Genomic DNA, 26,384 nt, shown 5'->3' on the forward strand with positions numbered 1-26,384 from the left:
TCATGATCCGCCCGCCTTGGCCTCCCAAAATGCTGGGATTATAGGCGTGAGCCACCGTGCCTGGCCTGTCATAGCCAGTTGTAATGATGCCTGGTCATAATAATATCTAGCATGTGAACATGGGCGGATTCTGTTGGAAAGGCATAGCAAATGGCACTTAAATTATGACTTGACTTATTCTGTGGTGAAGCTAAATTGTGCCATGACCATACTGCAGTGTGATGCAACACTGGCATTGTTAGTAAGATAAGAATGACACATTCCATGTCTCGTAGTATAGTATAGGAAAAAGGGAACACGTCAGCTTTTGCCATCTTCCTGACAAGCCAGGAGTTAAAAATAAGTAAATTAAATAATAATGAAATATAATCCTGTAATTTCTAAGCAAACATTACTTTGACTTTAATCAATAAGATTATTTAAAGTTCATTGAAAAATCCATATTCCTGCGTTTATACTCATGAGGCTTAACTAATTACAGAAGAATATAATACAAATAGTTTCTAAATGGACATAGAATTTAAATTCAGATTTTAATGAACTAACTTCTGGCACTGTAGAGTACATAATGTAGTCAGCATTTTGCAAATGTTGGAGTGTATACTTAGTAATGGAGTTGGTTAATAAATGTCAATGCAGTGAGACTGAGAATGGGATAGATTAAAACTTTCTTTTATTCTTCTTGCCAGCTCTGTGGCTACATGGGTGTGAACTGGAATGAGGCAGAAGGGATCTATTTTTCTTTTTTTTTTTTTTTTTTTGAGAAGGAGTCTCGCTCTGTCGCCCAGGCTGGAGTGCAGTGGCGCAGTCTTGGCTCACTGCAAGCTCCGCCTCCCGGGTTCATGCCATTCTCCTTCCTCAGCCTCTCCGAGTAGCTGGGACTACAGGCGCCCGCCACCACGCCCGGCTAAGTTTTTGTATTTTCAGTAGAGACGGGGTTTCACCATGGTCTCGATCTCCTGACCTCGTGATCCACCCGCCTCGGCCTCCCAAAGTGCTGGGATTACAAGCGTGAGCCACCGCGCCCGGCCGGGATCTATTTTTCTATTGAGTGCCAATGAGCCCCCGTGGATCTACGCAGGGTGCTTTATGTAGATGAAGATAAAATCCCTCCCTGAGAGCAGCTCTGTGCTCACGGGTGTCGTTGGCTTCTCCATTCACAAGCGTCAGGTGGAGCTTGGGTGGAAACCACCTTGATTCTTCAGGGCAGCTGCTCTGGTTTGTTCCATTTTTAGAGTTAGATTGTTTCCTTTAAGAGCCCTCTACCTCACAGTAACAGACTCTGATTTGGAATTTGCATTTGTTGTTTATTTTATTTTGTTTTTGCCCAAATAAGAAATTGCACTTTTTTCTTTGCACTCTAAAGTCAAAAAGCCGAAGTGGGAATCATTATAAACGCAACATTTGAGTTCCTGTTATAGCTCCTTGTTCTTGGAAATGTTTCATTTGCATCAAGGTCATGCCAGACATGGTAATGAAGGCCCTGAACAGAGGGAGGACCATCAGGGACTGCTGTGTGAGGAAAGCGTGGACTTTCATCTTGAAAAATGAGTGTATCCATAACAACATCCTCAAACATAGACAGCTCTGATTAGTGCTCCACGAGCCCTCTCTCTAAAAACATCTGAAAATGCATCAGTCTTCCCGGGGCTCATATGAATGGGGTAAATCCTTATGAAGGAGGGGCCTTGGTGCTCAGGAGGTGAAGCGCATGCCATTCTCCAGGTGTGCACATGAGTCCAAGGAATCAGGAGGTCAGGCTGCACAGCCCTGCTGCTGCTGATCACTGCTCACAGTCCCTGAGCCCTGTCAGAGGCAGCAGGATTTCCTACTAGGGGCAAAGTGCAGCAGTCACCAGGACACCCTGGCTCTTATTTGCAACTGCTGCTGCATTACCTGATAGCCACCCACGGCTTCATGAGGAGGGATGCTCACAGCCCCCTGCAGAGCAGCCTCCAGGTTCCAGCCCCAGAGGGAAGCCTCTGCCGTGACTTCCACCCACACAGCATCTCCTTCCACACAATCACCCTGAATGGCAAAGGCTAAACACTTTGTTAATCCAAAACAGTAAACCCCAATTGTGTTACTCATAGTCCAATTTCTAAAATTTTACACTACAGCTGTTGAAAAATTCTAATGTTTATTTCACTGCCAGAATCAGCAGGGTAACGGACGTTTCAGCAATAAACATCATAAGCAACACATGAAATCTAATTAGCATTATTCCAATTTGCAACAGTTAAATAAGTTATTACTCTGGGCTTTCTCCCCCCTAGATACCAATGCTTAGATTCTGAACCAACCCAAATGTCCAACAACGATAGACTGGATTAAGAAAATGTGGCACATATACACCATGGAATACTATGCAGCCATAAAAAATGATGAGTTCATGTCCTTTGAAGGGACACGGATGAAACTGGAAAACATCATTCTCAGTAACTATCGCAAGGACAAAAAAGCAAACACCGCATGTTCTCTCTCATAGGTGGGAATTGAACAATGAGAACTCATGGACACAGGAAGGGGAACATCACCCTCCAGGGACTGTTGTGGGGTGGGGGGAGGGGGAGGGGGGAGGGACAGCATTAGGAGGTATACCTAATGCTAAATGACGAGTTAATGGGTGCAGCAAAACAACATGGCACATGGATACATATGTAACAAACCTGCACATTGTGCACATGTACCCTAAAACCTAAAGTATAATAATAAAAAATAAAAAAAAGTTAACTCTAGAAAAATCCTCTTTCCACTTCCAATTTTTTCTAATTCAATCTGTTTTCTAGTATTTCTTTAGAAACAAACTAATGAAATTCTCTATCATCCAGCTGTATGTACAACAGAGTGAGCTTTGTGATGCCCTCTACATGGAGTTTGCACAGGAGCAGTATCCGTGGGACAAAAGAGTGGGACTCTGTCACCATGATCACAGATAAAGGATGCCGGGACACTCTGTCAAAGGAAACTCAGAACTCCACATAGGATGCTTGACTAAGGTCCCAGGTACTGTCACCATGACTGTCGCCCACAATTTTCCCAGGAAGGAGACACGAGTAGGAAACAGAACAGCCCCTGTGATGTCAGGGCCAACCTGTCTCCAGCCTCCGTTCTGCTAAGTAACTCTAGAAGTTCCTTTCCTGTCTCTGGCCCCACTGACCATGTGTCAGATGCCTGGGAAAAAGGAACACACACTTGATGATGATTCCTGGTTCTGAGCTCATGTCACTGTGCTCCCAGGCTGTTGACACAGGCAGGACCCCTGGGCTTCTTAGATTCAAGCACACAGTTAATAACACAAACCCTGACAGCCCAGGCTTGAGCTGGGGTTCATTGGGGGTAGGTGGCAGTGGTAGGGGAATAACTTGGGAAAGTTATTTAAGCTGCCTGGGTCTGAATTTCCTTGTCGTAAAATAGGCAAAATAGTTGTACTTACATGGCACATCTGTGATGTGAATTAAATATCTGGCACCTAGAACAGTGCCTGGCCCCCAGGATTTGGTGTGTGAAGAGTCCAGGTATTGGTACGAGTCCATGTCCACTGTCTTCCCTGATCCCCAAACCCAGCTGCACGCATTAGTAACTAAAATGAGGCAGGCAAAGGGGATGAGTGATGAGCAGCAGTGGTTGCCAGAGGTAGGTCCAGGGACTATATTTCTTAAGACATTCTGGGTCAGGAACAATTATATAGAATGGAGCCAATAATTCCAAATCCATGTATTTACTTAATAAGCTTTTATTTGGGGCATGAAGGTGCCAAATTTTGTCTCAGGCACTTTACATATATTTAATCATTTAGTCTCCTCACAACCCATGAGAAATAAACATACTGTACTATCATTGTCTACAAAGAAACATGGAATAAGACCCTAGAGAGAGCCTCCAGCAAAAGGATGTCTATGATCATTGTACATTTTTCAAAAAATGTTCAATGACAAAAAAACCAGCTTTATAAAGTGTATGTTGAACTGTGATATAACTAGCAGTGCATCTAAGAGTGAAACAATGAACATTAAAAATGAAAAGGTTCTTCGAAAACAATCCAGCCCATCTTTTGTCTCTGTTTTGGTACAATTGTGTTTTTTGTAAGGCATGTTTTTGTTCCTTCACAATGTACTATTTACAGCAAACAGCAATATTTTAACCTTTCCATCCTTCTGTCCTCCCTGAAAGCTAACGCTCTAGAGGGAGAGAAGACAATATGGGGTTTGATGCAAGGCGGTGCCCCAGCACCAGGGCAGAGGGATGCACAGACCTTATAGGAGCCCTTAGGGGCAGCGGGCAGGGCAGTTGCACAGACGCAGACTTGGCGCTGTTCAGAAGGAGGGACATTCCAGGTGCTGGGTGAAGCAAAGGAGATGTAGCCCTGGGGCAGGGCACAGTGAAGCTGGGCATGCGGCAGGCCATGGGCACCTTCCTGCTCGGGAGCTTCTGAGCCTCCACTTGTTGAAAAACAGAAAAAAGCCAAGGCTCAAGCCAGTAGGGGAAGGAACCGCAAAGGTGTTTTTGCATGGTTAAAACAAAGAGATGATCGAAATATGATTTCATGGATCTGTGGTTTATCCCCATGCAAAGAGAATTTTTTTCTTAGGTTCAGAATGCTTAAAGAAGGTAACATTGTGAACAAATCTCCCAGGGAATCCACTTGAGAGATGAGGCACACTGACCACAGATGAGTGAGGTCCTCAATTATTTTTTATTTTTATTTATTTATTTATTTTTTTGAGATGGAGTCTCTGTTGCCCAGGCTGGAGTGCAGTGGCACGATCTTGGCTCACTGCAAGCTCCGCCTCCCGGATTCACGCCATTGTCCTGCCTCAGCCTCTCTGAGTAGCTGGGACTACAGGCGCCCGCCACCATGCGCGGCTAATTTTTTGTATTTTTATTAGAGACGGGGTTTCACCGTGGTCTCGATCTCCTGACCTCGTGATCCGCCCCCCTCGGCCTCCCAAAGTGCTGGGATTACAAGCGTGAGCCACCGCGCCCGGCCGGTCCTCAATTATTAAAGTCTAGTTGCTCCATTAGGATGAAAGTCTCTGTGGGAAGTAACTTCTAATTAAAGCTTGAGGTGTTCCTTTATACTAGCAGCTCTTGAGGGAAACTGGCTTGGCCATCACAGTGGAGACTGGAGAAGGCCGGGGTGGTCCCTGGATACTAGAGGGAAGTCGGGGAGAAGTGGTGGACAGTGCAGCCCTCTCACAGCACAAGCTCCTGGTCATCGGAGAATGGCTGACAGAGTAAACCCTGCCATGACCTAAGCTCTTAAAGTGTCTGTCAAACTCTTAGGTTTATTGGACTTGGGAGTCCAGTAGTCGAGCTCAGTAACTCATACGGGGTCTGATAAGCTGTGACGTCACATTCCCGATGGGAGGAGGAGTAGCTCCAAGTTCTCATGTATGGGGTCTTGTTCTCCATGGTAGGGGGAAATACACTTCCAGTCCTTACTACAGCAAGGCATATGTTGTCCAAAGGACCACCAGAATGGCTAGAGAGTAGAAAACAGAGTTTTATTGGCAATATCAGTTTGCAAACCAGGGAGAGATCATCTCTGGTAAGAACCGAAAGTGCTCTCTTTGAAGAACAAAGAGAAGATTAGAGATTTTATAACAAGGAGAAATATTATGTATTCCTCTTTGAGTAAGTTCATTGGCACTAGGAAGGGTTTGGGGAGCTGTCAAGCTCTGAATGATGAGCAAAGGTGGTGGGAAAAATTAGTTACAGAGTTGTAGCAAATTATCTCAGAAGCTACGGATAAAACTGGTCTCAGGTGGCAACAAGCAGTTCCAGCAGTCAGGCTTGCAGAGAATTACACTCTTGGGGGAATGTTTTGTACCATGAGTGCTTTATTCCCTGGCTTCTCAACTCTGTTTTAGTTGGATGTGATAAGAATCACATGCACATTTACATTTTTACAGTACTATGTATGATAGCAAAGACTTGGGACCAACCCAAATACCCACCAATGATAGACTGGATAAAGAAAATGTGGCACATATACACCATGGAATACTATGCAGCCATAAAAAATATGGGTTCATGTCCTTTGCAGGGACATGGATGCAGCTGGAAACCATCATTCTCAGCAGACTAACACAGGAACAGAAAACCAAACACCACATGTTCTCACCCATAAGCGGGAATTGAATAATGAGAACACATGGACACAGGGAGGGGAACGTCACACACTGGGGCCTGTCAGGTGGTGGGGGGCAAGGGAAGGGAGAGCATTAGGACAAATACTTAATGTATGTGGGGCTTAAAACCTAGATGATGGGTTGATAGGTGCAGCAAACCACCATGGCACATGTAACAAACCTGCATGTTCTGCACATTTATCCCAGAACTCAAAGTAAAATTAAAAAAAGAAAAACCTAGTGACTGGTCTCAGGGCATCTAGAAACAAACAAACACACAAACAAAAAAAGAATAACCCAATTTGTGTGATCAACCTTCACAAATGTATCATTCAGGTAGCAAACTATGTAAATGTTTGGAGTAATTTCAAAGCTGCATAACCAAAGGAGAGCAGGGTGGCCCAGAAGGGCAGAAGACAGGAGCAGGCAGGGAATGCCCAGGCAAAGCCCTGTGGCAGCTTAACAAGTGTTGAGGAACTGAATCCATGTGTGATACACCTGAAAGAGAAAAACACTTTCTTTTTTCTTTTTTTTTTTTGTGACAGAGTCTCACTCTACCGCCCAGGATGGAGTACAGTGGTGCGATCTTGGCTCACTGCAACCTCCACCTCCCGGGTTCAAGTGATTCTCCTGCCTCAGCCTCCAAGTGGCTGGGATTGCAGGTGCACGCCACCACACCTGGCTAATTTTTTGTATTTTAGTAGAGACAGGGTTTCACCATGTTGGCCAGGATGGTTTTGATCTCCTGACCTTGTGATCCCCCAACCTCGGCCTCCCAATGTGCTAGGATTACAGGCGTTGAGCCACTGCGCCCGGCTGAGAAACACACTTTCTGAGGCTGCTTAGGTGCTGCTTCATGCACAGGCCCAGGGCACTAGGCTGGAGAAGTTGTTCGAAAGTGATTTGTAGGTCCTCTTGTTTATTCACACTCCAGTGACAAAGGCACAGTGGAAAATCTTCTTTATTAAAGTAGCTGTGTTTGTCTGTTGGGCCGCCTTAACAAAGTACCAGAGACTGAGTGACCTAAACATCAGGAATTTATTCTCACATGATTCTGGAGGCCAGAAGTCTGAGACCATGATGTCAGCAAGGATGGTTTCTCCTGAGGCCTCTCCTTGGCTGGCAGGTGCCTTCTTCCCCCAGTGTCTTCACACGGGCTTCCCTCTCAGCATGTCTGTATCCTAATCTTTTCTTAGTAGGACACCAGTCCAATTGGATTAAGGCTCACCACATGACCTCATTTTAACTTAATTACCCCTTCAAAGACCTTATCACCAAATACAATCTTAGTCTAGGGTACTGCAGGTAAGGGTTTCAACAAATGAATTTTGGGGCAGGACACAATTCATCCCATAATAGTGAGATAATTTTATTTATAAAAAGGTAGTTATAGGTCAAGAAATGCACCTGGAAGTTAAACTTTTCTTTGGAAATAAGAACCCATTAAGAACCCAATTAGGCCCATACAGGCTAATTGCCTGAAAAAGATCCACAAAATCTTGCCTAAATAAATGCCTTCACACTTCTCCAATGCTTTGCTGCCAAAAGCCAACATTTTGTGAATTTGGAGTGATTGGGTTCAGAGCAAACTTTCCAGCTATATGTGAATTTTTTTGTTACTGATGCCTTATTTAGTAGATCAACCCAGCAGAACTTAATTATTGTTTAAAATGCTTTTTAAAGAAATGATCAAAATGTATGTCGTGGTGTTATAGGGGTAGAGGGGGAATTTCATCATTATCCTGTTCCCAAGCTTGCATCTTTTTAAAATTATTATTATTTCAGAGCTTTACGGGTACAAGTAGGTTTTGGCTACATGGATGAATGGTATAGTGGTGAAGTCTAAGATTTCAGTGCACGAGTCACCTGAGTAGTGTTAATTGTACCCAATATGTAGTTTTTTTAATCCTACATCCCTCTCCCACCCTTCCTGCTTCTGAGTCTCCAATGTCCATCATAACGCTTCATGTCTTTGCCGACCCATAGCCAAGCCTGCAAATTAAAGGAGTTTCCATGAGATAGGAAAACAGCCTGTTCTGATTATTTCTCCAAGTCCAAGACAGAGGTACAGTTGTGGTAACCTGGATCTGGAGAAAAAAATTCCATTAGTTTTGTTCCAGTGGTTTCTGTCCTCTATGTCAGTTAAAATCTAAGAAAAAGCAATTATTCCATCCTAATGAGTTAAGAATGCTTATTAGAAAATGTATTAGTGAGCATGGAATTTAGTAAGTATTTGGAGTCTGGAAATGATCTTATATATAAAATGACATTTAAAATACTTTACTACTGCCGGGCGCGGTGGCTCATGCTTGTAATCCCAGCACTTTGGGAGGCCGAGGCGGGTGGATCACGAGGTCAGGAGATCGAGACCACGGTGAAACCCCGTCTCTACTAAAAATACAAAAAAATTAGCCGGGCGTGGTGGCGGGCGCCTGTAGTCCCAGCTACTCAGAGAGGCTGAGGCAGGAGAATGGCGTGAACCCAGGAGGTGGAGCTTGCAGCGAGCCGAGATCGTGCCACTGCACTCCAGCCTGGGTGACAGAGCGAGACTCCGTCTCAAAAAAATAAATAAATAAAATAAAATACTTTACTACCAAAAATAAATCACATGGATTTACTAAATAATATAGAATGAAAGGTAGTAACATATTTTTTTCATTTCAACAGATTTGGGTTAACATTTTGGTCACATTTTTCTCTAATTAGCATTTGAGTGTTAATGTGAGCTTTCCATAAATAGGTGCAAGTTACTTTAACTTTTCCATTGGTTCCCCATGAGATATCATTGTTGTTCTTACATACACATGAATCTATTGAGCCCTATTCTGTATGTGATGCTAAATAATCTTCCTAGCCCTGGGTCTCAGACTTCCTGCTTACGTTAAATATTTACTCCTCTTAGTAAGAGGAGTAAACAAAATCACAGATGAAAAGCACTTTGAAGAACTCAGAAGATGTTAGAGCAAACTTTCTCTCCCTGTCCTCCTGTTTTCCATGTGGACGCTTCCCTAGTGTAATCCTGGCCATCCCTTTCCCTCCGATAGGAGTGAATTCTCCGATTAATCAATAGCAAGGATCTGGCATCCATCTGTTCACATACCTTGATTCGGTGCAGTTAATGATTTATTTTATTTTTATTTTTGAGAATAATCAATAGCAAGGATCTGGCATCCATCTGTTCACATACCTTGACTCGGTGCAGTTAAGGATTTATTTTATTTTTATTTATTTTTTTTTGTTTTGAGACGGAGTCTCGCTCTGTCGCCCAGGCTAGAGTGCAGTGGCGCCATCTCGGCTCACTGCAAGCTCCGCCTCCCGGGTTCACGCCATTCTCCTGCCTCAGCCTCCCGAGTAGCTGGGACTACAGGCGCCCGCATTCTCCTGCCTCAGCCTCCCGAGTAGCTGGGACTACAGGCGCCCGCCACCACGCCCGGCTAATTTTTTGTATTTTTAGTAGAGACGGGGTTTCACCGTGTTAGCCAGGATGGTCTCGATCTCCTGACCTCGTGATCCGCCCGCCTCGGCCTCCCAAAGTGCTGGGATTACAGGCTTGAGCCACCACGCCCGGCTGTCCATCTTAATGAAAACATAATTTGCAGCAATAATATTGAGATTCACCTGGTGTATTAATATTTTAACAGAAATTTAATGAACTGAATTACAAGCTATCAGGTAAATCAAGTAGGCCACAGGTTCAGTAAAAAGGAAAGCACCTTCTGAACGTTGATCCTAATACCTGTGAGCATTCATGCTCTGAAATTTTAGCTGAGCGCACACTGTGTGCCAGATGCGGTCCTACGTGCAGGGATGTACAATGCCCAAGGAACTGCCGGTCCCAGGATCTGGGCTTGTCAAAAGGTGCCTTCAGTGTATGAGGAGACCTATCATGGCGGACACACTGGAAAAACCACCAAGATGGTACAGCGCAATCAGTGAGGCAAATGCATGGGGAGGCGGGGAGCGAGAGCTGCAGAAGGAACAGAGGCTCCATAGGGAGCCCAGAGTGGAGAGAAGCCCCTGGAGGGAGGGGCTATGGAGGTCCTGGTGGAAGAAAGCCCGGGGAGCCTGGTGGGTGTGGATTAGGGTCAGGAAGGGATCAGTGAGTGAAGAGAAGCGTTTCAAGGAGTGAGTGTGTGTGTGAGTGTGGATGTGGGGGTGTGTGTGAGTGTGTTTGTGTGTGTGAGAGTGTGAGAGACTGTGGTGTGTGTGAGTGTGGGTGGTTTGTGTTTATGTGGCGTATGTGAGTATATATGGAGTGTAGTGGGCTTGGTGTGGGTGTGGTATGAGTGTATATATGGGGTATCCATGATGTGATGTGTGTGTGGTATGTGGGTGTATGGGGGATGTTTGTGGTGTGTGTGTGTGAAATGTTTGTGAGTAGATGGTGAATGCGATGTGTGGTGTAAGTGTGTGATGTGTTATGGTGTATGTGAGTGGTACATGTGATGAGTATGGTATGAGGATGTGTGGTGTGTGTGTGTGTGGAAGGTGTGTGTGGTGTGTTTGTGGTATGTGAGTGTGAGTGTATGAGGCATGACGGTGGTGTGTGTGGTGTCTGTGTATGTGGTGTATGTGGATGAGTGGTGTGTGTTTGAGAGTTTGTGTGATGTGTGTGGTGTGTGTGATGAGTGTGTGTTCACAATGTGTATGTGTGTAATGTGTGTGTGTTCTATGTGTGGTATGTGAGTGTGAGTGTATGGGGAGTGTTTTTGGTGTGTGTTTTATGCATGTGGTGTGTATGGTTTGTGTGTGTGTGGTATGTGTGTGACTGGAGGTGGTGAGTGTTGTATTTGTGAGAGTGTGCGTGATGTGCATGTGGTGTGTGTCGGGGTGGTATGTGTGGTATATGTGGTATGAGTATGTGTCTATTGGCATGTCTATGGTGTGTGTGTGGAATGCGTCACTGCATGGTATTGTGTGATACGTGAGTGTGAGTGTATGCGGGAGTGTTTGTGGTGTGTGTGATGCATGTGGTATGTGTGGATGTGGTGTGTGTGGATGTAGGAAGTGAGTGTTTGCGGTGTGTATGAGTTTGTGTAATGTGTGTGGTGTGCGTGTGGTATGAGTGTGTGGGTATTGGGGTGTTCATAGTGTGTGTGGAATGTGTGGTGTGTGTGGTATGTATGTTAGTGTAGGTGGTGGGTGTGATGTGTGTGTGTTGTGTGTGTGGTATTTGTGGTATGAATATGTGTGTACTGGGGTGTTCATGTGTGTGATGTGTGTGGAATGTGTGAGTTTTTGGTGTGGGGTGTGTGCGTGTATGGGGGGTGTTTATGGTGTGTGTGTGTGTGATGTGTTGTGAGGGAAAGTATGAAATGTTTTGCTGGGAAAAGGAAGATCATCAGGTAAGAGAACTATAGCAAGGTTACGGTAGCAGCAGGACAGCAAATAGATCATGAAGTGCGTTAGAGACGGGGAGATCAAAGCAGTTATTACTGGCAAGTTGACCCAAGTAACTGAAATCTGCAAAGCTTATGATTGACAGAGGAATTACATAAAGTCAAAACACACACATGCACAGTAAGACTTTCTGATTCTGTACCATAGGCTCCTTTTTGATATTTTTATTTTGTAACATTATCTTAATAGCACATTATTAATAATATTTTGAATAATGAAAATACCCGTTACAAACATTTTTCCCTAAACTATTGCTTATCTGGTGATTCCACCCAAGGTCAAGGACCAGGGTCACATTTCTGTTTTTATACTTCAGGTCAATAGGAGCAATAACAATGGCTAACATTTACAGAAAATCTATGCTCCAAGTCTTATTTACATATATAAATTAATTTAATCTTCATAACAGTCTGTAAGGTAGGTCACTATTATTAACTGTTTTTAGAGAATAGGAAACTGTGACACAGAGAGGGAAAGTAAGTTACTCACTATCACACAGCATGAAGCTGTGGAATGAGAATTCCAACCCAGACACTCCGCTTGCAGCCACCCCACCCCAATGTCTATCAGAAAGTGTGGTTCAGTATTTTGAAAGAATGCTGGTGGATTCATCTTCATTTATATACCTCCACTGTGCCTCTTGTGTGTAATTCTGAACATAAAATTAGAAACAACCTTCACCTGAAAATAGAGATATTCCCTCAGCAATAGCATAGGCATGTCATCATGCCCTTCCGCCAGCTAGTCATAAAAATTCTTACAGATCACACAGCAGGTTTTGTAGACAATAATGACCAGCCACGGGCACAGAACTCCCCAGCCCAGACTAGTAGGGTCAAGTCTGCAAGCACAACGGAAGCTCCTTCTTGCTGGGACAGGTGACTGGAAACAAGATCACAGTTCCCACGCCCAGAGGCAGTTGCGACTCAAGTGTGTTTAGTCTCCTGGGCCCGGAGGAGAGTAACAGGCAGCCCACTGGGCTGTAATGGCCATCTGGCCGCCTGCAGTCTCTGCCCTGGTGCGCGTGGTCCCTTCCTTCCTAGCCAGACTGTGTTCCAATCACCTAGTTCTAATCAGCCTTGCCCCAGGTGCATCAGATGCTGCTTCAAGTTTCAATTACACTGTATAAACCAGGTTTCTGAATTCCATCCACACAGTGATCCGAGGCACTCACCCCGGACCCTGCATATGGAACCTGACTCAGATCTATGTTGGATTCACAGCACCTGCCTAGTGATGGCAATTTTGTCCAACAGCACCTGCCTCCCTTCTCCGGCTCTTTGCTCTTGGGTAGTCTCCCTGACACCTGGCCTTTGTGTCTACCTCAGGAGCTCCCAGCAGCGCTGGTAACAAGCATCAGGCTTCTGAGTAAAGCCTTGGGCCATAAGTCATGTCATTCATTTTACTGCTGGCAGAAGATAAAACACCAAAAATCAGCCAAAGAACTGTTCCTTGGAGAAGTGGCTCAACATTTGGAGGGGTGAGGTATACTCACAGGAAATTTTATTTTTATTAGGCTTCCCACAAAATATTAATGAAATACTCATAGTGATTCTCCATCTTCCATTTATATTAAAAACAGTATATTTTAAATGTATCAATTTTGGCTGGGTGCAGTGGCTCACATCTGTAATCCCAGCTCACATCTATAATCCCAGGCTGAGGCAGGAAGATCACTTGAGTCCAGGAGTTTAAGACCAGCATAGGTAACAAAGTAAGACCCTTCTCTAAAAAAAAAAAAAAAAAAAAAAAAAAAAAATTAAAAACCAAATAACTAGCCAGGCATAGTGGCACATGCCTCTGTTCTCAGTGAGGCGGGAGAGTTCCTAAATCCTAGGACATTGAAGCCACAGTGAGCTATGTTCATACCACTGCACTCCAGCCTCAGTGACATAAATTAAACCCTTTCTTTTAAAAAAAGGAAATGCTAGAAATTAAAACACTGCAACAGAAATGAAGAATGTCCTCAATAGGTTTATCAGTGAACTGAACACGGTCAAGAACAACATCAGTCATCTTGACAATATGTCAATAGTGACTTCCCAAACTGACATGCAAAGAGAAAAAAATGGGAAGAATAGAATATTCAATAATTGTTGTAGCACGTAGCACATGCACAATGGGAATGCTAGAAAGAGAAGAAAGAGGAAAAAATGCAGATAAGTATTTGAAGTAATATTGACTGAGAATTTTCCAACATTAAGTGTTGAAATCACAAATACAAGAAGTCCAGAAAAATACCAAAAATATATACACATATGCAAATTATATTTCAACTTCAGAAAATCAGAGAGACAAATTGTTGAAAGTGAATGGAATAATATACTTGGTTTATAAAGAAGCAAGAATAGGATTTATATAGGACTTCTTGTCAGAAACCATCCAATCAAAAGAGAGTAAGGTGAAATATTTAGAGTGTTGAAAGAATATAATCAACTGATATTTTTGTATCTAGTAAAATTATCCTTCAAAAGTGAAGGAGAAAAATTATAAGAAATTTGGATCTACATCCTCTTTCCACCTCTTCTTCATCCCCTTCTCCTCGTCCTTCTATTCCTCCTTCTCCTCCTCCTTCTTCTTCATTGTCTTCTTATCCATTAGATTATATAAAAGTAAGCGAAATAGAGATTTTATTTTACCTTCATATATTTCTTCTCTAAGGTCTCCCTTCTTTATGTAGATCCAAATTGCTTATAATTTTTCTTCTTCCTGAAACTCTTCTTTGAAATTTTTTAAAAAGTAGGACTATTCATGACACATTTCCTCAGTTTTTGTTTGTAGGAGCAAGTATTTTTCTCCTTCACTTTTGAAGGATAATTTTACTAGATACAAAAATATCAGTTGATTATATTGTTCTTTCAACACTAAATATTTCACCTTACTCTCTTTTGATTGGATGGTTTCTGACAAGAAGTCCTCTATAAATCCTATTCTGAGCGTGCACGCAGTGTCGAAATCAAGGACGCCTGGATGCTTTTCGTGACAGAGTGACAAAGGTTTAACAACAGGAAGAGGATCAGGGGCCAAGACAAGAAGCTGAAGTTCGGCCTGCCAGGACCCCCGGGCCCCAGCATCCCACCCAAGGCGCTGCTGCAGGAGTTCCAGCTGCTGCTGAAAGGTGCGGTGCCGCAGGGCCAGAGTACGGGATCCTGAGCCCTGCATGCCCGTCCTCGCGGGGCCGATCGCTGCGAGCCTCGCTCAGGTCCAGCCGCCTCCAGGGAGGAAAATGTCGACAAGATGCGGGGCGTGAGGGCGGTGCTGGCCGCACCCCTGGTCCTGGGGCCGCGGGAGCTGCGCGAGGAGGCCGCCTTCCACTGACGCCTGCACCGGAACCGGTTGCTGCAGCGGTGCCAGCTGCAGGAGCTCAGCGTCTGCTGCTTCTCCGACGCCAGGGCGCCGCCAGGATGACAGGTGCACGAGGCTGCGGCTGTGGGCAGATGTGGTTTCCAGCCCCAAGTCCCCGCGGCCCCTGGCTTCCCAGCCCGCTGTCCTGTGAGCAAGAAGGTGAAAAAAGCCACCTGATCAACAGGTCAGCTGCCCCGCCTGGCAGCCCAGCCAGACAAGGCAACCGAAGTTCATCCTCTCTGAGTTGACTTCGTGCGGGCAGCGGGCCGGCGCCCAGGATGCTGGGGAGTCCTGCGCGCCGGAGGCCAACAAGCCGTGGGGCCCAGAGGCGCCACAGGGCAAGAAGGCACCCGCCTCCCAGCGCTTTCACCCCCTGGCCTGCCCGGCCCGCGAGGTGTCCCAGTGGCTGCGGCCACGCCAGGCATTCTGCCCGGCGGCGGCTGCACAGGGACGAGAACTGAGAACCTCTGCTCAACCCCATCAGGGGTGACTGCCAAGTGCCCATGCCAGCGGCCCCGATCTCCCTCTGGTGGAGGAGTGGGGCGGGAGACAAGGCCTGGGGGCCTCAGGCTGGGCGCGCTGGCGATCCCGAGGCCGACCAGACCATGCACCTCCAGCCCGCCTGGGCACCCAAGCTGCAGCCGCCTTCTGTGTGCAGGCAGCAGCCTCCAGGCAACCCCCGAGCCCGCCCGCACTTCCCACATCTCAGAACCGGTGCCAGATGTCCCTGTGGCTGCCGCCAAGCCAGGCGGTCTGCCCTGCGGCGGCTGCACAGGGTCGGGAACCGGCCCTCAGCCCCATCCCCGGTGGCTGCAGAGGGTCACTGGCTAGACGTCCTCAGCTCTAGCAGAGGAGGAGCCCGGCCGGGGCAGGGCCTGGCGGGCTCTCAGGCCAGGTGCACTCACGATCCAGAGGCGGCCCAGGCCATTCTCCACCACCTGGGCGCCCAAGCTGCAGGCGCCCTCTACCTGCTGGCAACAGCTGTCTGGCTACTCCCAAGCCGGCTGGCGCTCCCAGCCTCGCAGAACCGGGGCTAGATGTCGCCGTGGCTGCGGCCAAGCCAGGCGGTCTGCCCGGCGGCGGCTGCACCGGGGCGGGAACCGACCCCCCAGTCCCATCCCCCGTGGCTGCAGAGGGCCCCTGTCAGCGGCCCAGATCTCTCTTCGGAGGAGGAGCGGGGCGGGAGTCACGGCCAGACGTGCCCTCAGGCCGGAAGGGATGCACGCCTGCGATTCCGGGACGTCTCGCGCGAGCCCAGGAGAACCCGCAAGCCAGCAGCGCCTGCGCCCGAGTTGCAGCAGCCCCCTGCAGGCCACACGGACTCGGGAGCGGCTTCCGGAGTCCGAGCTGGCGCTGAGCTGCAGGCGCCGAGCCTAATGGCTTAGCCGGGGCTCACGCGGTCTGAGAGATCGGAGCGCTGAGCTACAGGGGCGCGCCTAACGGCTTCGTGGAGCTCACTCGGTCTGAGAGGTCGGAGGCTGCTAGTGTCGCTGCTGAAGGCTGTGGTGGACCGGGCTGGATCGGGATTCTGAGCTACATCGCGGGTTTGGGGGTGGATCTTGGATTTGGGGGTGGATCGCGGGTTTGGGGGTGGATCTTGGATTTGGGGGTGGATCGCGGGTTGTGGGGGTGGATCGCGGATTGGGGCTGGGTGGGGATGGAAAGGCCACGAGGAGCCGCGGCGGCTCAGGAGCGGGTGGTGGGCGTCTGAGAAGTCGCCACCATGAGGAAGCTCTTCAGCTTCGGGAAAGGCCTGGGCCAGGCGCTCCTGGGCTCCGTGGACCAAGAGTACGCTGGTCGGGGGTACCACATCGCGGACTGGGAACTGCGGAAGATCCACAGGGCTGCCATCAAGGGCGACGCCGCGGAGGTGGAGCTCTGCCTGACGGGCAGGTTCCGGGACTTGGACGCCCGCGGCAGAAAGGACAGGTAGCGGGGGCTCAGCCCGCGGTGGGAGGGGGCTCCAGGCCCGGCTTCCCTGCAGCCCCGCAGCCCCTGGGGCGGGGACCTTGGAGGGCGCCGGGCACCCTCGGAGCCGCAGGGCCAAGTGGAGCCTCAGCTGCTTTCCATCGCTGGCAATTCCCCGTCTGTAGCACTTGGTGGAGAATTTGAGTGATTTAACTCACAAAGTTAAGCATATACACGTTTAAAACATGGGGCCATATACATGATAGGGAGGTGCCTAATGAGAACTCATTCCCATGTCAAAAATACCATGAGCCATTTTCAGTAGGCGAAGAGTTCTCAGATTAAACCCTGTGTCAGTTTTACATCCGAATCCACCTAGGTAGATAGGTTCTTTACTGGGGCTTCTTAGAGGGACACTTGGAAATGGGACGTGGGTTCCTTGAATGAGAAGACTCATTTTTCTCAAAATGTGAGCTATTTCTATGTTTATCAGTTTTACATAAACCGAATAAAAATATCAAGGTTTATCATTTTTGCATGACACTGTCTACCTTACTATTGTGATGACATTTAAAAATGTTCATAATGGAGTGAAAAAAGACTTGCTCCTCTAGATATCAAAATGTGCTATTAATTCCCACAATTAATTATTTACTAACAGCTAAAAACACAGATAAATAAATGCAACAGAATAGGACATCCAAAAAAACTGAAATATATGTAAGATATATACATAGGGATTGATAATGGTAACATTTCAGATGAGTAGGAAAGGATGAGTTATTAATAAAATGCCTGCTGTGTGAAGAAAACTAATGGAATTTTATGTCGCAAAAATGAGTTCCTGATGGAATTTAGACCGAAATTTTTACATATGCCAAATGAGAAAAGTACCAGAAGAAAATACAAAGACTTATTTATACAGGTACATTTTATATTAATAAAGGCCTTCCTAAGAATGACCTCGCAAGCAGGCATTCTGAAGATTGATTTAGCAAACTAAAAATTAAAATCCCCTGTGTATCAGAAAAAAATTAACAAAAGGTAACACACTTGAAAAATATTTACTATATATATTTTACTAATATATAAAAATATATATTCAGATGAAAAGTGTATCTTCATCCTACAGGGAAGTTATTCTTTATCATATATAATATGATATATATTTCTGATTATATGTATAACAAATTGTATATATTACTAATATAATATGTTATATATATCAGTTATATATATACAGAAAAAAAGCACATCTTTATTTTACAGGGAATTCTTTCCAATCAAATCCACAAGAAAAGAACTCTAAAAGTGAGCAAAGTACTTTTTTGCAGATCCACAAGTTACTTATGTACATAGGAAAAAATCCTTAGTGTTTCTCACAAGAGAATTTAAGTTAAAAGAGGAATGAGACTGTGTTCTATCCACAGTGTTTGTGAGAATGAAGAGCAGTGGTACTTACACTGCTGCTTGAAGTTTAAGTTGCTGATGACTTTTCAAGTAGATAATTTGGAGATCATTACCACATTTTAAAAATGTATATGCCCTTTACCCATCAATTCCATTGTATTAAAATGCCTTCAGAAAATAGAGATACATGGCCGGGTGCGGTGGCTCAAGCCTGTAATCCTAGCACTTTGGGAGGCCGAGGTGGGCGGATCACGAGGTCAGGAGTTCGAGACCATCCTGGCCAACATAGTGAAACCCTGTCTCTACTAAAAATACAAAAAAATTAGCAGGGCGTGGTGGCGGGCGCCTGTAGTCCCAGCTACTCGGGAGGCTGACGCAGGAGAATGGCGTGAACCCGGGAGGCAGAGCTTGCAGTGAGCCGAGATGGTGCCACTGCACTCCAGCCTGGGGGATAGAGCCAGACTCTGTCTCCAAAAAAAAAAAAAAAAAAGAAAAAGAAAATAGAGATACATGCACTTTGTTTTTCTCAGCATTTATGTTAACAAGAACCCATAGAATGGATATGTGGCCATTGAAGGTGGCAATAGGTGGAGAAGTATGTTGATGTGTGAAGATGTATTTTGTTATAGCCAGTGAGGAAAAAAAAATCAATTTGCTTGCACATACACACAAACATACTGTGGTCTTATGTTAGCCAAAACTATGTACAAAATAGGATAAAATTTGTAACTTCTGAGCATTTTGTTCTTTTTTCTTACCTTTGATTTCTGAAGTAAGCATTTGTAAAACTTCTAGTAAAAATTTATTATTAATGGAATAATTTTTGGGAAGAGAGAAATATGAATCTTGTACAGATAAAAATAATTTCTCACTATTTTTTATCATTATTATTGAGGGTTGTTATCTTGTTTGAACTTTTAGCTTCTTCAGAAGTAAAAAGGGAATCTTTTTACCTGTGCTTGCAGATTTTATTATGTACATATTATGTATATGTGTTTTTCTTATGTATAGATTCATTACATATATGCAAACAATGATAGATTAATCATTTCATTACAGTTGTAGTCTTATAAAAATAACAAATAGCAAATAATATTACTATCACGAAAATACTGGTTTATAAAAGTTGTATTTAAAAATATTGAGCTCCCCAACTGTATTCTATCAATACATTTATTCATCAAACATAACCTGAATACCTGTTATGTAGCAAACATTTTACCTGTTATGTAGCAAACATTTTACACTATCTCTCAGGACCCTTCCATATTTAAAAACTTTGTTTACCTGTTCTGCCTGAGCAAGATGAGAGATTTAAAATGGGAATAGTAGGACTTAATCTCATTGAAGCTTTTCCTCCCACCTTTCAAGCAAAAGCATTTCTTTTTTTTTTTTTTTTTTTTGAGAGGCGGTGTTCTGTCGTCCCGGCTGGAGTGCAGTGACGCGATCTCGGCTCACTGCAAGCTCTGCCTCCCGGGTTCACGCCATTCTCCTGCCTCAGCCTCTCTGAGTAGCTGGGACTACAGGCGCCCGCCACCACGCCCGGCTAATTTTTTGTATTTTTGGTAGAGACGGGGTTTCACCGTGGTCTCGATCTCCTGACCTCGTGATCCGCCCGCCTCGGCCTCCCAAAGTGCTGGGATTACAAGCGTGAGCCACCGCGCCCGGCCAAGCAAAAGCATTTCTGAAGGTAGAAAACAGTAAGAGATAACCTTTAACTGCCCTTTTGAAAAATTTATCAGTCTTAAATACTAATATGAATAATTGGAAAGTCTGATTTACATATATTCTGTAAATCTAAGTGTAATCTAAAATGAGCCATACCTGTTCATCTCAATCATTAGTTTCCTTTAGCTTCACATTAAAAAAAATCAAGGTAAGAAGTAATTTGTTTTAAAACTATGTTGTTGTTTCAGTGCTCTTTCCCCACGGTACTTTTAGGAATTAAAATGTATTTAAGTGTCAATTAGATGCCTAGAACTGCCCTAGACCTGCTGTGTATACCGTATTCTACTTAATGTAAGACCTCATGGATTGTGTGATACCCTACTATTTTCTATATTAATAAGATGATTTTTTAAATGCTACCAATTATGAATTATAAATGCTGTTCCAATATCGGATATGCAAAATGCGACCTAATCTTTAAATCATCTTGCAAAATAGCAATAATTGTATCATTTTACTTAATTAAAATGTTTTTGTTTAGGTAGTAGTAATAGTAATAATTATAACATCGGGCTGGGTGCGTGGCTCACACCTGGGCAGAGGCGCTCCTCACTTCCCAGACGGGGCGGCCAGGCAGAGGCGCACCTCACTTCGCAGATGATGGGCGGCCGGGCAGAGGCGCTTCTCACATCCCAGACGGGGCAGCCAGGCAGAGGCGCCCCTCACTTCCCAGACAGGGCGGCCGGGCAGAGGCGTTCCTCACTTCCCAGACGGGGCGGGGCGGCCGGGCAGAGACGTTCCTCACTTCCTAGACGGGGCGGCGGCCGGGCAGAGGCGCTCCTCACATCCCAGACGATGGGCGGCCAAGCAGAGACGCTCCCCACCTCCCAGACGGGGCGGCGGCCGGGCAGAGGCTGCAATCCTAGCACCCTGGGAGGCCAAGGCAGGCGGCTGGGAGGCGGAGGCTGCAGCGAGCCAAGACCACGCCACCGCACTCCAGCCCGGGCAACACCGAGCACCGAGTGAGAGAGACTCCGTCTGCAGTCCCAGCACCTCGAGAGGCCGAGGCGGGCAGACCACTCGAGGTCAGTAGCTGGAGACCAGCCTGGCCAACATGGCGAAACCCCGCCTCCAGCCAAAGGACAAAAACCAGGCAGGGGTGGTGACGCGCGCCCGCAATCCCAGGCAGCCCGCAGGCCGATGCAGGAGAATCAGGGGAGCCGGAGGCAGGGAGTCTGCAGGGAGCAGACTACACTCCAGCCTGGACAACAGAGGGAAGAAAAGAGAAAAGGAAGGAAGGAAGGAAGGACGAAAGGAAGCCTAATTTCTTTTTGTATTTTTAGTAGAGACGGGGTTTCACCGTGTTAGCCAGGATGGTCTCGATCTCCTGACCTCGTGATCCGCCCGCTTCTGCCTCCCAAAGTGCTGGGATTACAGGTGTGAGCCACTGCGCCCGGCCTTCTATCTCACTTTCAATCAAAGGGACCTACCCACATACAATTAAGATTTTTTTAAAAATTCTATTTATGTACTTATGTATTTATTTTAAGTTCCGGGGTACATGTGCAGGACATGCAGTTTTCCCTTTTTTTTTTTTTGAGACAGAGTCTCACTCTGTCGCCCAGGCTGGAGTGCAGTGGCGCACTCTTGGCTCACTGCAAGCTCTGCCTCCTGGGTTCACGCCATTCTCCTGCCTCAGCCTCCGGAGTAGCTGGGACTACAGGCGCCTGCCACTGTGCCCGGCTAATTTTTTGTATTTTTAGTAGAGACGGGGTTTCACCGTGTTAGCCAGGACGGTGTCGATCTCCTGACCTCGTGATCCGCCCTCCTTGGCCTGCCAAAGTGCTGGGATTACCGGCGTGAGCCACAGCGCGGGGCCTGCTGTCTTATTTTAATGTCTCTCTGGGCTTGATAATTTAAAAGGACTGGCATTCCTCTGATAAAAGTTATTTTATTTTCTCATTTTCCATCAATATATCCTGTTCAGTGAAATATCTGTTAATGCCTTTAGCCCATTTTCTAATTGGATTTTTTTTTGTTGTTGTTGTTGTTGACTTTTGAAAACTTTAAACAATATTCTAGATATGAGCTCCTTGTCAGATATGGATTATCAGGTGTGGTTTGCAGTTTTCTCCCAGTTTTTACTTTCTCTTTTTATTAACAGGCTCTTACGCAGGGCGAAGGTTTTAAATTTTGATAACATCCAATTAATAAATTCTTATAATTGATTGTGCTTTTCTGGTGTCATGTCTAGTAATTATTCATCAAGTCCTAGGACCTGAAGAATTTATCATTAAATTTCATATTTTTACATTGAGATCTATGATCTTTTTTTTTTTTTTTTTGAGAGGGAGTCTCGCTCTGTCGCCCAGGCTGGAGTGCAGTGGCGCCATCTCGGCTCACTGCAAGCTCCGCCTCCCGGGTTCACGCCTTTCTCCTGCCTCAGCCTCCCCAGTAGCTGGGACTACAGGACCTGCCACCATGCCCGGTTAATTTTTTTGTATTTTTAGTAGAGACGGAGTTACACCTTGTTAGCCAGGATGGTGTCAATCTCCTGACCTAGTGATCCTCCCGCCTCAGCCCTCCAAAGTGCTGGGATTACAGGCGTGAGCCACCGCACCCGGCTGATCCTTTTTTTTTTAATAAAGACATGAGGTTAGATTGAGGTTCGTTGTTTTGTCTATGGTATCTAACTGCTCCAGAACCACTCTACTATTGAATTCATATTGCACCTTTTTCAAAAGTCAGTTGGTTGTACTTGTATGGAAATATTTCTGAGTTCTCAATTCTGTTTGATTGAACTGTCTATACCCCTGCCAATACCACACTGTCTTGATTTCTGTAGCTATGTAAAAAGTTAAAAAATTGGGTAGAATAATTCCTCCCACTTTATTCTTCTATTTCAGACTTGTTTTGTTGAGCTGTATTAGAGAAAAAACTTTTCGTGGCACCTGTTAAAAAAATAGTAAGACAAACTTTATTTAGAGGGATTATTGCAATAGATATAGAGATTACTGCAATAGGGTCTTGCAGTAATCTCTAGTTTCCATATATTCAGGTTTCCCTCTGAATAGAAATTTTATAGCCACAGAGCAGGGTGGAGGGGTGGTAGTGTATGGAAAATTACTAATAGGAGGGAATCTGGCTAAACTGACCTCACAGAATTCTTGCTGAAGCCATGCCAGAGTGATCAGGTATCACCTGGGGATGGTAGATAATAAGAAAACCAATTAGATATCAATAGTGATCAGTTATCACCTGGGGATGGTAGATAATAAGAAAACCAATTAGATATCAATAGTGATCAGTTATCACCTGGGGATGGTAGATATTAAGAAAACCAATTAGATATCAATGGTGATCAGATATGAAGATGGAGGATTCTGACTAAATTGCCTTGCTAGGATTCTTACTAATATTGGGCAATTCATAGACAACACAAAAGCCCAAAAGCCAGGGTTTAGTTGGCAAGAGAGTTCAAAGGAGCATGGCTAGAGTCTGGTTATGGAGAGAATTTTTGTCAGCTGGCTGGGTCTTCCAGAGCTATGTAGAATAAAAATGATGAGCACGGACATATTTTCCTTCTTCCCAAACTGAACGGGAAAGCATTCAGTCTCTTTCATCTTTTAGTTTGATGTTAGCTGTAGATTTTTTTCTAACTTAAAAGTTAGAAATTTTACCTCTGTTCCTAATTCCTGAAAGTTTTTTTTCATTATAAATGAGTGTTGAATTTTTTCATGTGCTTTTCCTGCATTGACATAATCATGTAATATGCTTATCTTTAGCTTGCTAATGTGGTGGGTTACACGAATTGATTTTTGAATACCAAAACAGCTTTTTATTCCTGGAATAAATATCACTTGTTCATGGTTTGAAATTATTTTTATATATTGTTGAATTATTTTTGCTATTATTTGGTTGAGAATTTTTTCCATCTATATTCATGAAGAATACTGATTTCTTTTCTTCTTCTGTCTTTAGCTCTGATATCAGAATAACACTGGCCTCATGAGTTGGAATATCTTTCTGTTGTCTTCTTTCTATCGTTTATTCTGGAAGAGACTGGATATAATTTGTGTTAACCTTTAAATGTTTGTTAGAATTCTCTGATCTAGCTATCCAAATCTCTAATCCTGAAGATTTCTTTTTCAGATATTTCAAATTATGACTTCAGTTCTAGGGCTATTCAACATAACTATTTCATGTTGTAAGAGAGAATTTGTGCTTTTTCAAGAATTAATGCAGTTCATCTATGTTGTGAAATTTATGTTTGTAGAGTTGTTTGTAGTATTCTCTTTATTCTTTTGATTTCATCATGGTCTACAGTGGTATCTCCTGTTTCATTCTGGATATTGATATTTTGTGTCTCCTCTACAGGCTTGTCAATTTTATTAACATTTATAGAACCAGCTTTTGTTTAATAGGTTTTTCTCTATTTTTCTTTTTACATTTTATTGAGTTATCTTCTTATCCTTATTATTTCCTTTCTTTCACTTGCATTCGGTTTATTTTGCTCTTCTTTTTTCAGTATGTGAGGGAGCTTGGTTATTGCTTTGAAATTTTTTTCTTTTCTAATGTAAGCCCTTAGTGGTATACATTTTTCTCTCACCACTGATTTAGCCACATCCCACAAATTTTGATATGTTGTGTTTCACTTTCATTCATTTCAATGTATTTTAAAAATTTGAGACTTTCTCTTTGAACAATGGATTATTTAGCATGTGTTTTCACGTGTTTGGAGATTTTCCTTTTATCTTCCTGTTACTGATTTCTAGTTTAATTCTATTGTGTTCAGAGAACAAACTGTATGATTTCAGTTGTTTTAAATTTGCTGAGATTTGTTTTATGGCCCAGGTTACTTCATATCTTGCTAAGTGTCCCATCGACACGAATAAAATGTGTATTCGGCTGCGTTTGTGGTGTTATATAAATGCTGATTAGTTCCTGTTGGTTAACAGTGTTGTTGTGTCCACAGAAGCACTGGAGAAAGACTGTAACCTGAGGTGACAGGTTTTAATTGTGTCCTGGCTTAGTATGATGGGACAGACTTCTGCTTGTTTCCTTTCGACAACCCTCAGCCCCTCAGTCTCTACATCACCTCAACATGGCCGCCCACAGGTCAGAGTGTCTACATGGACGCCGCCATAATGGCGCCCAGCCTAAGCCTCTGAAACGGGAGCGTGTTTGGCAAAGCGCCATGTTGACTACTGGCAACTTTCGGCCACGAAGACTGCTGAGCATGCGCACACCCAGGCAGCGCTGTAAGAAGTACCTCTGGGCCTGGGAGGCATTGACTAAAAGGAAGTGGGTCCTGTTCTGGTTCTTGCGACTATAGTCACCGCCCGAAGCAAATGACCACTGTCCTGATAGGACGTGGGTGAGGGGCAGGTGAGTAGAGGGATGGCAGCATCTGTGAACTGAGCTAGAAGAATCTCTGATGTCTGTCGTGAGCCCTCCAGTCAGTGATGGGGACGATCAGTGGATGGAATAGTGGAAGTCGGAGCGATCTCTGATGGTGGATCTGAGGGAGGAGTGAGGGGGCACTGAGGGGTCTCTGGTGGTGGATCTGCAGGCGGCGTGAGGAGGGACTGGGGGTCTCTGTCTGGTGGTGGATCTGAGGGCGGAGTGAGGGCGGACTGTGGGGTTGTGGGGGAGGGATGAGGAGTGTGAATGATGCACATCTTAATTAGTTTCCTCTCTTTTATATGTACCGATCTGTTTATATTTTCGTTTCTGTTTCATTATCATGATATATTTTGCTAAAGATTTAAAGCATATATTACATAGAATTGCATGTTTCCATTTCCATTCTGTTCTCTTTCATATCCAGACTAGTAGCTCCTTTATCATTACGGTTATTATATTTATATGTCATTCATTCTTTCTCTCTCTATTTAAAAAGAATCAAGCGTCTGAAAGGTTTATCTATTTTACTGGACATTTTGAAATGTCCAATAAAATACTCCCTACTCTTTTAATATTAATTTTTCTCTTTTTCTTTTTAGGTATTTTCTCTTTTTCCCACTTTCTGATGTAATTTGTTGTTCTTTCCCTTATTTTCTTAAGTTTTATGCTGGATACATTTAGGGTTGTAAAGTTTCTTAAGTACATATTTATGTATGAAATGCATAAGTTCATCTTGATGTTTCCTTTGATTCTTAGTTATTTAGGAGAGTTTCTTCATTCCCAAATTATTAAAGTGTGTTTTAGCTGTTTTTTATTTTACTGTATTGTCAGAAAATGCAGACTATCAAGTCTCAACTTTTAACAATTTATCAAGATTTTCCTTGAAGCAAAGTTACTCAATGAACTTTGTTCAACAGATATAAGAGAAAAATTGTATTTTGTTGTATGGGCCAAAATTCTCTCTAATTAAATCTTGCTTGTTGGTATTTTTCAAATCTTTATCTTTCCTAATTTTGGTCTACTTGTTTCATATTCTGGAAGAGATACAATAAAAATCACTTTTAATAGTTCATTTTGCAGTTATATGTGCTTTTTTGCTAATTTTATTTGTGT

At 44.4% G+C, this 26,384-nt stretch overlaps 1 protein-coding gene across 3 annotated transcripts in view; it reads left to right on the plus strand.

The window, feature by feature from the left end:
- The first annotated feature begins 16,464 nt into the window (after positions 1–16,464).
- Positions 16,465–26,384, plus strand: part of ZNF484 (zinc finger protein 484) — a 44,779-nt gene continuing 34,859 nt past the window's right edge. The window contains exon 1 of one of the 3 annotated variants that reach the window (XM_058445947.1): positions 16,465–16,808. The gene's annotated coding sequence lies outside the window, so the exon portion shown is untranslated. Of the gene's footprint in view, positions 16,809–24,991; positions 25,254–26,384 lie in introns of those variants that run through there. The other 2 variants (XM_032164535.2, XM_032164536.2) reach the window with 2 other exon arrangements.

This window comes from Hylobates moloch, unplaced genomic scaffold (assembly GCF_009828535.3).
Source record: "Hylobates moloch isolate HMO894 unplaced genomic scaffold, HMol_V3 SCAFFOLD_10, whole genome shotgun sequence".
In the NCBI taxonomy this organism is placed as follows: Eukaryota; Metazoa; Chordata; class Mammalia; order Primates; family Hylobatidae; genus Hylobates; species Hylobates moloch.